Here is a 9,513-nt window from a genome sequence, read left to right as displayed (position 1 = left end):
ATATCACTTTCCTTATACACAGCATCCCACTTTTGTTGACATAGGTCATTTCTCAGTGCTTCCATAGTTCCTTCTGTCCTAAGCCGTCTATATGGATTTGATTAATACACAAGGATAAACTTATTACAATCAACATTAGCAATGCAATTAAATATCTCATTACAGTTTAACACAGTTTGCATTATGCAGATACAAACAGATTTTTAATATAAATTCATCTTTTTGATGTAATTAAATCATGTATATGTACAATGTAATAATGATTACAAATCTACTTTGGAAATTGCTGCTTATCCAGGGAAAATGTGTGAAATCATTCACAACCATCTCTGTTTAATAGTGTTAATGCTAAACACTATGTGTGCTATACAAACTCATTCGGATTCCTTCCTCCATGTGTAGAGTGTCATTACAGACAGTAGATGGAGACATTTGCTTCAATGAAAAGAGGCTCTGAACAGAGGACACAGACACGAGGCAACAAAGTAGAACAAAATACATATTTCTTTGGTGGGGAAAGACATATTGAATTATTGAAATATTTAACACTGCTGAAATGTGAATGTTTCTATTTAATTATGTTTTAAACTGTCAGAAAAGGATTCTGTATACAGAGAGCAGCTACTTTTTCTGTTCAAGCTCTCTGTCAAATAATTTGAACTCTAACTGAATGAAAGCACTATTGCATCTTTAACTACAACGACGGACATAACAACCTCCGGGATCAGAGGAAAGGTTCCATATCCATATTTACCGTAGGGTGGGAATGGGCCTTTAGAGTCCACTCACACTTACCGTTCGTACCGTGCCCAAGCACAATTCACGGCTAAAATCTAGTGCATTTGAACAGTATGAGCAACCAGGCACGGTGCACTTCCCGGCCGCGGACCAGTTGTGAGAGGTGGGTTTTCATAAAGCATGACTGCACATGTACGAAGACGAGCATAGATAGTCCTGAGACTATTTATATGCAGCTCTTCCTCCCGACAGACATTTAAAAAGATACTGCTGAACAGTTGCAGCTGACTGATGAGGAGGTGGAGTGTTTACTGCAGATCTGGTCAGATGAAATGTTCAAAAACAGTTGGATGAAACAAAAACTCAGAGTGGTGATGACGTATTAGCAAGAGGCAATTGAGCTGAGGCTAAGATCTTTTGAAGTAATGTGAGTGCAAGCAGGTGAGGAGGGAGGGGGGACAATCAAGCACAGCACGATTAACTCAGTACGAATGGTGTGAGTAGACCCTTACGCAATTTGACGGGGGTGAAATCCATAGAACGCTTTCTGTTCAAAAAATGTTTTATCTGAAGCTTTAGCTGTTTCAGTTAGACCAGCCTAGTAACCAAAGTTACTATCTTTAGGCCACATCCACACGATGTTTTTATTTTTAAGGCTCATTTCTGCTTCATTTCGTGAGCAAATAGAGACGTACTTTATCATCGTTCTAATCGTCACTGCCCTCATGCTTTCATTTGTCCTTTACATTGGAATGGACGTTGAGCAAAAATTTCTCTAGAGGGCGTCGTTGCGATTCAAAAGTTACTCCAATAAAGTTTGAAAAAAAAGTTTGAGAACAACAAAACATTGGTATCCCGCGTCTGTTGAGAAGGAGGCAAAATGGCTGGCAGCGTGGTGGTCTGTGAGACAGACATCCCAGAGTGTGGACGGAGAATTCCATTCACTGGTTTTACAGATGAGAAAAACTAACGACAAACGTCACTTTCAGTATTTCAAGATGTCCGTCGGGGCTTTTGATGACTCGCTTGCTCCTGATATTCACGCCACTTTTTATGTACAGTGCCCGACACTGCCCCCACAATTTCTGGTGGTACTGCAACATTTGGTCTGTATTGATGTGCATTGACAAGCTTGCAGGATATGTGCCGAAATACGGACGAAATGTACAGAGAGTATGGACAGGCTCTATCCGTATCCTTATCTTACGTAGAGCATTAATGAGCCTTTAAAGGACAGTTCAAAACTAAAACGATCTCCATCCACACAAGCGTTTTAGCTCCCTATCAGAAATAGATCAAATCAGACTGACTGACGTGGGTGTCTGCATTATCGCTTCCAAACGTCTCTGTTTTAGGGGCTAAGAAATGTCGGAGTAGTGTGGACGTCAGGTGTAAACGTAGCAAAAGATATGCTTTTCACAAAAGATATGCTTTACACAAAAGCATAGTATTGTAGACAGCCTTCGTACCATATTCCCACATTGTGTTAGTAGCTCTTCCACACCTTAGCAAGGAAACACTGTCTGTGGAAGCACAAAGAGGCATTTTCATACTAACAGGACAGAAGCTTTGGAAAATACCAACTTGATTTGTCTAGCTCAGATGACTGAAGCCTTGTATTAGCCTCAGGTTTACTTTAGAATGCATTATTGTGCAGAATGAGGAGAGTGGATTTCGTCCCCCATCACTCTCAGTGGGAAGAGATCTCCTCAGGACCATTATGAACAAGAGGAACAATTACAGTGACCAAAAACAATATCTATATTTCTTTGAAATATAGATATTGTAAAATGTGTGAAGATTCAAATTGGTTGAGATGAAAAATAAATCAGATGCAGCTGTCTACCTTTGACTTTGTTTGTTGACATTCTCCGTCAGTCTCTCAAGATGGCGCCGTCACACTAGGTCGCTCCGGTCTGTTTTATCGGAGGTTCTAACTTAGTTTTGTCTCTTGGAAGAGAAAGAAGTTGTGTATCTTCATCCACTGATTTCCTGTCCTATGCGCTGTTAGTGACACAGGCTGGCAGCGGTGCGGAGCAAGTTATTACGTAAATAATTTCAGGAATAGCTCAGTACACTACGAAGTGTGTGTGTGTTTGTGTGTGTGTGTGTGTGTGTGTGTGTGTGTGTGTGTGTGTGTGTGTGTGTGTGTGTGTGTGTGTGTGCAGGTGAAGAGAGACGGAGGATGAACTCAGAGCAGACAGATGTAGCTGCTGATGGTCGTAGCAGAGAAGAAATTAGCAGTTAAGTTGTTAAGTTGTTGAGTTTTAGTCGATGTTTTAAATTTTCTGATGCTGGTTTGTTTCTGTAAACAGCACCTTTGCTAACAGAATGGTATTCATCAATGGAGAATATGAATAACCTGAGTTCTCTGTGCTCATGTAAACACCATATCCTGAATATGATCATAAGCCTCATAAACTGGATATTCATGTCCATGTAAATGCACTCCTTTGTGAATGTGCAGAGATCTCAGCTTCTGAAAATATAGATATGCTGATATTCCTTTAAAAAATATGTAAATTCCAAACTACTGTAGGAACACAGGCCAAGCCTTAGTTTCTTTGTTTTTAATTAAATCATTGCTTTTGTTATTTAAACAAATATATATGTTCAGTTCAACTTTTACAGAGAAAAGGAATTGTGCTCTGTTTTGCAGTTTAATCATCATTTGCAGAAATAATCATTCTTAAATTTGAAAAAGAAAAGAGAAGAGGAAAAAATCATATTGTGAACTCAGTATCATGAATGGAATCCAATGGTGAGTTGAGTCAGTGTATCCTTCCATCCCTACTCATCAGTCTCCTTAAACTGTGTTTAATAACAGGCTTCTGGTCCAGCCGCAGTATTGTTATCGTTGTTACTGTTACTGTTGTCAGGCACCTGGCCTGGTTAAAGATTGTCCAAACAAACACGATAATAAAGCAAAAGAAAAGGTTTGTTATTTCTGTCATGGTGCCAAAAAGATATTTCAGTCAAATAAAAAGGTATTTCTGCCGATCAAAGGGACTGGGTGGCTCTAATGTGTCCCACATAAATATATACAAGTGTAGCATAAAATATGTCTTAATCACATAAAAGTCAGCCCCATCACACTATAAACTTCAAATGGCATTGTGATTTTTCAGTTCCAAGAAACATTAAAGTTTAAAAAAGACATATCTTTGCCATACCCACAGACATATAGTTATGTATATTTGCATATTATGATTCAGATTAAAGCAGTTCACATATCTGTTGTCAGAGTCAAGGTGAAATCAGAGCCCCTGCCCCTAAAAAAGGTCTCTGTACGGCCCTGCACCACACATTGTTACCTGGTCGGTGGGAAACATGTGGGTATTTTTAGAGAGAAGAGAAAAAGGAGAATCAATGTCTTACATTTGGTCTGTAAGTAGAGGAGCTGTATCTGACAGGGCCAGAGCCACATCCTTCAGAACCATCGATTTGTCTGCCATATGCAGCATGGATTTAAGACTTGCCAAAAAAACCTGCTGCTTCCGTTTATCCTTCGGCCACTTGAGGTACGTCTGCTGCCTCAGCAAACTTCTAAGGCTCAGGAACTTCTTGGGTAGAGAGTCAGCTGGAATGGGCTCCAGTAATATGAAGATTAAGGAGTCCTGCTGGACGCCGATGGCTCTGTGCTGGGTAAAGAAGAGCTCATAGTTGCACCATTCACTCTAGACATAATTCTGGGAGAGGTCAAACAGTGTTTTGTAGCTGCACTCCACGCAGTTGATAATGTTGTCTATGGTCCACTCACCAGGGACAAAGTCATGCTCGTGAACGCAGAGTGAAAATCCGACACCCTCCAGAGAGGGCACCAGCTGGCTGTCCACCCAGCCAGAGTCCTGATGACTGTAGGAGATGAATCCATGATAGCTAAATTATATATTCTTCAACATGTTGGAGCATTTCCTGCCTCTCCTCTTCACCCTAATCCACACCCATAACATCTTTGTATACCACACTCCCTCACATTTATAGAAAACCAGACCTATGGCTGCAGATATAATAACGATTACAGGTATAGCAACTGCAGTTTGGAGCCACATCTCTCACATGACAGCTCACTGGATTTGTACTCTGAGAGTTGCAAGCCTGCTAAAAATGGCGGGGGGCTGCAGGTATAACCTAAAGGCCAGTCCAGGAGCAAAGACTTGTTGAGAACAGTGACGAACCAATGGCAGTCGCATGAGCAGACAAAAGGATTGCTTCCAGCTTTGAGGGTCTGAAGCCTGGGAAGTCCTGCCAAGAATTCCCTGGATATAGACGTGATATCATTCTGGTCTATGTAGAGATTGAGTAGAGACAGGTCGCTGAGATCTGGAGGGATCACCTGTATGCTGTTGGAGCTGAGTCGAAGGTGTGTCAGCTTGTTAAAACGAGACAGATCATTCTGCGTTATGGCTGTTATTCCCGTCTTTGACAAGTCGATCCTCTCAAAGTTTACCGAAAGGTATTGAAAGACCTTGTTGCCCAGGCTGTTGTTGTTTCCCAGGCGGAGCTCAGTCAGCTGAGGAGGCCAAGAGCAGTCCCCGTCCAAGCAGATGGAGTTGAAGCTGAGGTCCAGAGACTCTAATGTCTTCATCTGATGCGTCTTCTCAGAGATAAAGGAAAGACTTCTGAAGCGGTTTTTGCTCAAAGACAGTCTCCTGAGTTTGGGGAAGACGGAGGTGTATGAACACTGAAACCACCAGAAGCCCCTATCCTTTAAGAGGATATCTGACAGATCCAGCATCTCCAGTGATGGCAGGACAGATAAGAGGTTGCAGGGTAAAATGTTCATTCCGGACCTAGAGAACTTTATATTGGTCAGATTTGAGATGGCCTCAAAGCTCATGTTGATCACCGGGTATCTTTACTGATAATGATTCACACCGTTGAAGGTAACTGAGCAAAGATTGATCGTGTGATCAATGGTGCGAAACTGAAACCCCTCTGGTGTGTCTTCATTATAAGTGATGTTGACAAATGAGAAAGAGAGCCACACGTTCTTCAGAAACACCTCCATGAATTAGCTGTTTATCCAAGTGTTTTCTATGGCCAGGCTCAGTATGAACAGCATTGTTCTCAGGTTCTTAAAAAGGTTACCAGTCGCACTGCAGTTGTCTGGAAATAGAGAACTAAATCTCAGTGATGTTGCTCCCGTCACGTTTAAGTCCACAAGGACATTCTCAAATGTGCCGGGATCTCTGCAAAAAGATGCCAAAAGAGAAAATGTTTGAAGAAACTTCAGTTTCGCAAGGGCACCAGAATCATACTTTTGCCAGTGAGTTCCAGCTCCCAAAACCAGATGCTGCAGAGAAACCTTGATGAGTGGATCAAAGTCATGGTAGTTGACTGACAGAGCAGCTGTGCTACCTAATGACAGCACTTCCAGACATGTCTAAACATGTCTATGGATCTCCACGTCACACTGGAGTGAATGTAAATGTCTTCCTTCCTGGAGGCCACAGGGGTGTCCTGCACTGGGTTCACATCTACACCGTTGAAATCTTTAACACTAATAGTCATGTATGGTAAGGCAATATACCAGTTCCAATCTACCAATCTGGATCTGAATGATGAACACTGACATTTTACCTCAGGCAAAAGCATGTTAAAGACAAAGGCAACAGAATCTATGGGTTGTCTCGCTCCTGGTGTGTTTTTGAGGATTCCAAAAAGAAAAAAGAACTTCATCAAGCTGCGTGTCATCATCAAAGCAGATGGTGGCCGTTTGCTTTTTTCCTTTCCACAGCGAATGCAGATAGCCGGTGGTGATGGCCTGCAAATAAACATCACTTTAAAATGACATGGCATTGATCATCTTCTGATAAATGCCATAACTGCTAATGAATTTAGTGCCATATAGGTACCTCAAGGTGTTGTCTTAGTTTAGTGTTCCCTGTTATGAAGTCAATCAGTACTGAACACTGCTGTTTTCTCTTCTCCTGTGCCTCTTCTACCATTTCCTGTAATTTCATAAAGCAAATATTAAAGTTATACTAAGCGCAGTTAATTCCACATACTTAGATGGCTTTTTACTGACCTAGTCTTTTCATGCTCCATTAGATCCATTGTCCTAAAAGTAAACATTTTAAAATTTAGTTATGTTTAGTAAATGCTTGATATAAATTAGGGAGACTAGATAGCATGCTTGATACTAATAACTAAATCACATACTAACCAACTGAGACAGGTTGATTGTGCATGGCCTCTTTAAGTCACTGTGCTCCCTGATGACGTGGTCATCCTGTGTTGGCTCCTGTTGGCCACATTTATAATATAATGAACTTTTAGCAATGTCAAGAAAATTTACATTACTACCACTATTTAAAATTGTAAAAAACACAGTTTCTTAAACAAATAATGTCTCAAACCTTTCCATTTTTGTCCTCCGCTTGGCTTGTCACCTCCTCCTGGACATTAAAAACAGCTGTGTCCTTTTGAGGAAAGTATTTATTTTTTTAACCATGTCAAACTGTTAGAAATCAATCAGTTATGGTGATTAACATACATAGACTTTTATAATATTGGACCCTTAATTCACCTCTCTTTCGTTTTAGTCTAAAGACTGGTGGAAGAAGACCATTCAGCATGCTGCAGCTGGATGCTACTCTTCAGATTAGTATTTCCGTCACAGCCAGCACATCACTGTCTAAAGACAGCACAGGGACATCTGTTAGTGCTGCACAGCTGAGTCCTTCCAATCGGAGAGAGACTGGACTTATCTGTCGCGGTGGGAAATGTATATAATAATTAAATATGTGATTCGGATAGCTGATATCAAGACCAACACAGTGATATAATCATACTTGGTGTTTATGCTGAGTTATTGGTGAGAAAACATACAGTATATCACACAATGCATCTTGGGAGTTTGCGTTTAGGCTTTTTCTGCCGTATCTCGTTAACAGAAGGTCATAGAGCAATGGAAGTTGATCTCTCTAATATGTTTTCATGTACGGGCTTTCCAACGGTGCCACCCCTGAGTGTCTTCCACCTTCAGTTCCTGAGAAATGTCAGTTATCACAAATATAAGAGCGAAAGGTTACATTTACTAGAAATGACTCATCCATGATAAAAAACTATTTTCTGAGTAAAATTTAATTAGTATTTAAAAGTTAATGTGCAGTGACTATAAAGCCTTTAAATTGTATTTGTAAATATATAATAAAAATGTATTCTTCCGGCAAACACCTCAGCGTAAGAAAGGCAACAGTGCCACGGGGGGGATACTGTTGCTATTTATCCACTTACATCTTGAAATTGGAGAGACATCAGGTCGCAGTCTGTAGCCCTGTGTGCTTCAAGATTCTGAAGACTGGTACAAAGAGGCTAAGTCACTGGTAGCTTTGGGGGTATGATACATGCGCAGTAAAATCTGGTCTGCTTTTCCACTGAAAGAGAACCACGCAGCTCCAGTTCCACTGCGCATGTGTCATACCCCTAGCCTTGTGAGCCCAGACTGATCTGAGAGTAAAATAAAATGGAGCTCAGAGATCAGGATTCAGGAGTAACGTGCAGCAGAGAAAATTTGGAGAAGTTTGACCAGCGATTGAACCAATCAGCATTGGTTTTGAGGCGTGATTTGTGTGACGCAACGAGAAGAGAATGTTCAGTGTAAACAACACGGAGGATTCAGCAGATTAGATGAGCAGCTATGGATCAAGCTGCTCACTAACTCTTTTTTCTCTGGACATGTTGTTTACTTTCTGAGCTACAGGTATAGAAACTGCAGCTTGGAGCTGCTAGAGACTACAGCAGATAAGTGTCAAGCAGTGCCTCACACTTAACGCTATGGCGCCGTCACACCATACTCATTTTGCATTTAACAAAACCCTTATTAGGCTATTAGTTGCCATTTTCTTTTACATGCCTGGTATCTTGGCACTTGGTGTGTTTTCGACAGCCAACATGACTGACATTTTAATTCAATCAATTCAATTTTATTTATAGTGCCAAATCATAACAAAGGTTATAGAGAAGGTCAAGACCACACTCTATGACTTATTTATGATTTATAGAGACCCAACAATTCTCCCATGAGCATCAACAAGTCACATTATATTAAAGAGTAATTGTTCTAGTTATATCGGTATTAATCCTGCAATCTTGTGCACACAGTGGCGTTGAAAACTTTCCCTTTAACAGGCAGAAACGTGGAACAGACCCAGCTCTATCGAGGACGGACATCTGTCTGACAAAGCACAAACAACTCCGGGGAAGAAGTTGAATTAGTAACATGCATTGATAAGACATGAATGATACAAACAGAGAGGATAGAAGCTCAGAGGCTCAGGAACAGGATTATCCCCCGGCAGACTAGGTCTATAACAGCAGAATTAAGGGCGTGTAAACCCTAGCTATAATCTTTATCAAAGTTTTAAGTTTACTCTTAAATATGGGGACAGTGTCTGCCTCCCGAATAACACTTGGGAGTTGTTTCCACAGGAGAAGAGCTTGGTTGCTGAAGGCTCTGCCTCCCATTCTACTTTTGGAGACCCTTTGTAAAACAATTGCATTTACCGACCCTGTCACCGGCACATTAATCAGTCCAGCTCATCGAGAATCTTCCCGTTTCTCACGATTAGCCACTCTGGGCCTCACCCTCACCCCAATACATGAAATAACAATATTTTTTCAACGTCATATGCACGTGCGACCTGAGAAACTCCGATTCCAACACACACAGAAAGAGTGACTTTACTTTGCTCAGGACGCCATGTATCTTTACATAGACAGTAGTTGTTGCTGCTTTATTAATGCTCTGAATATCAAATACTATCTGAT

The 9,513-nt window shown here is 41.0% G+C and overlaps 1 pseudogene across 1 annotated transcript; it reads right to left on the bottom strand.

Annotated features, from left to right (window-relative positions):
• Positions 1 to 4,112: 4,112 nt before the first annotated feature.
• On the bottom strand, positions 4,113 to 6,798 carry LOC310962835 (toll-like receptor 1; annotated as a pseudogene). Its single transcript has 2 exons — positions 6,770 to 6,798; positions 4,113 to 5,930 (listed from the first exon to the last, which is right to left on the bottom strand). The product of its transcript is annotated as a toll-like receptor 1 (transcript).
• Positions 6,799 to 9,513: the final 2,715 nt, after the last annotated feature.

This window comes from Echiichthys vipera (genome assembly GCF_963691815.1).
Source record: "Echiichthys vipera genome assembly, chromosome: 20".
NCBI classification, from domain to species: domain Eukaryota; kingdom Metazoa; phylum Chordata; class Actinopteri; order Perciformes; family Trachinidae; genus Echiichthys; species Echiichthys vipera.
Note: the sequence above shows the minus strand (reverse complement) of the source record. Positions and strands in the feature narration are given on the sequence as shown.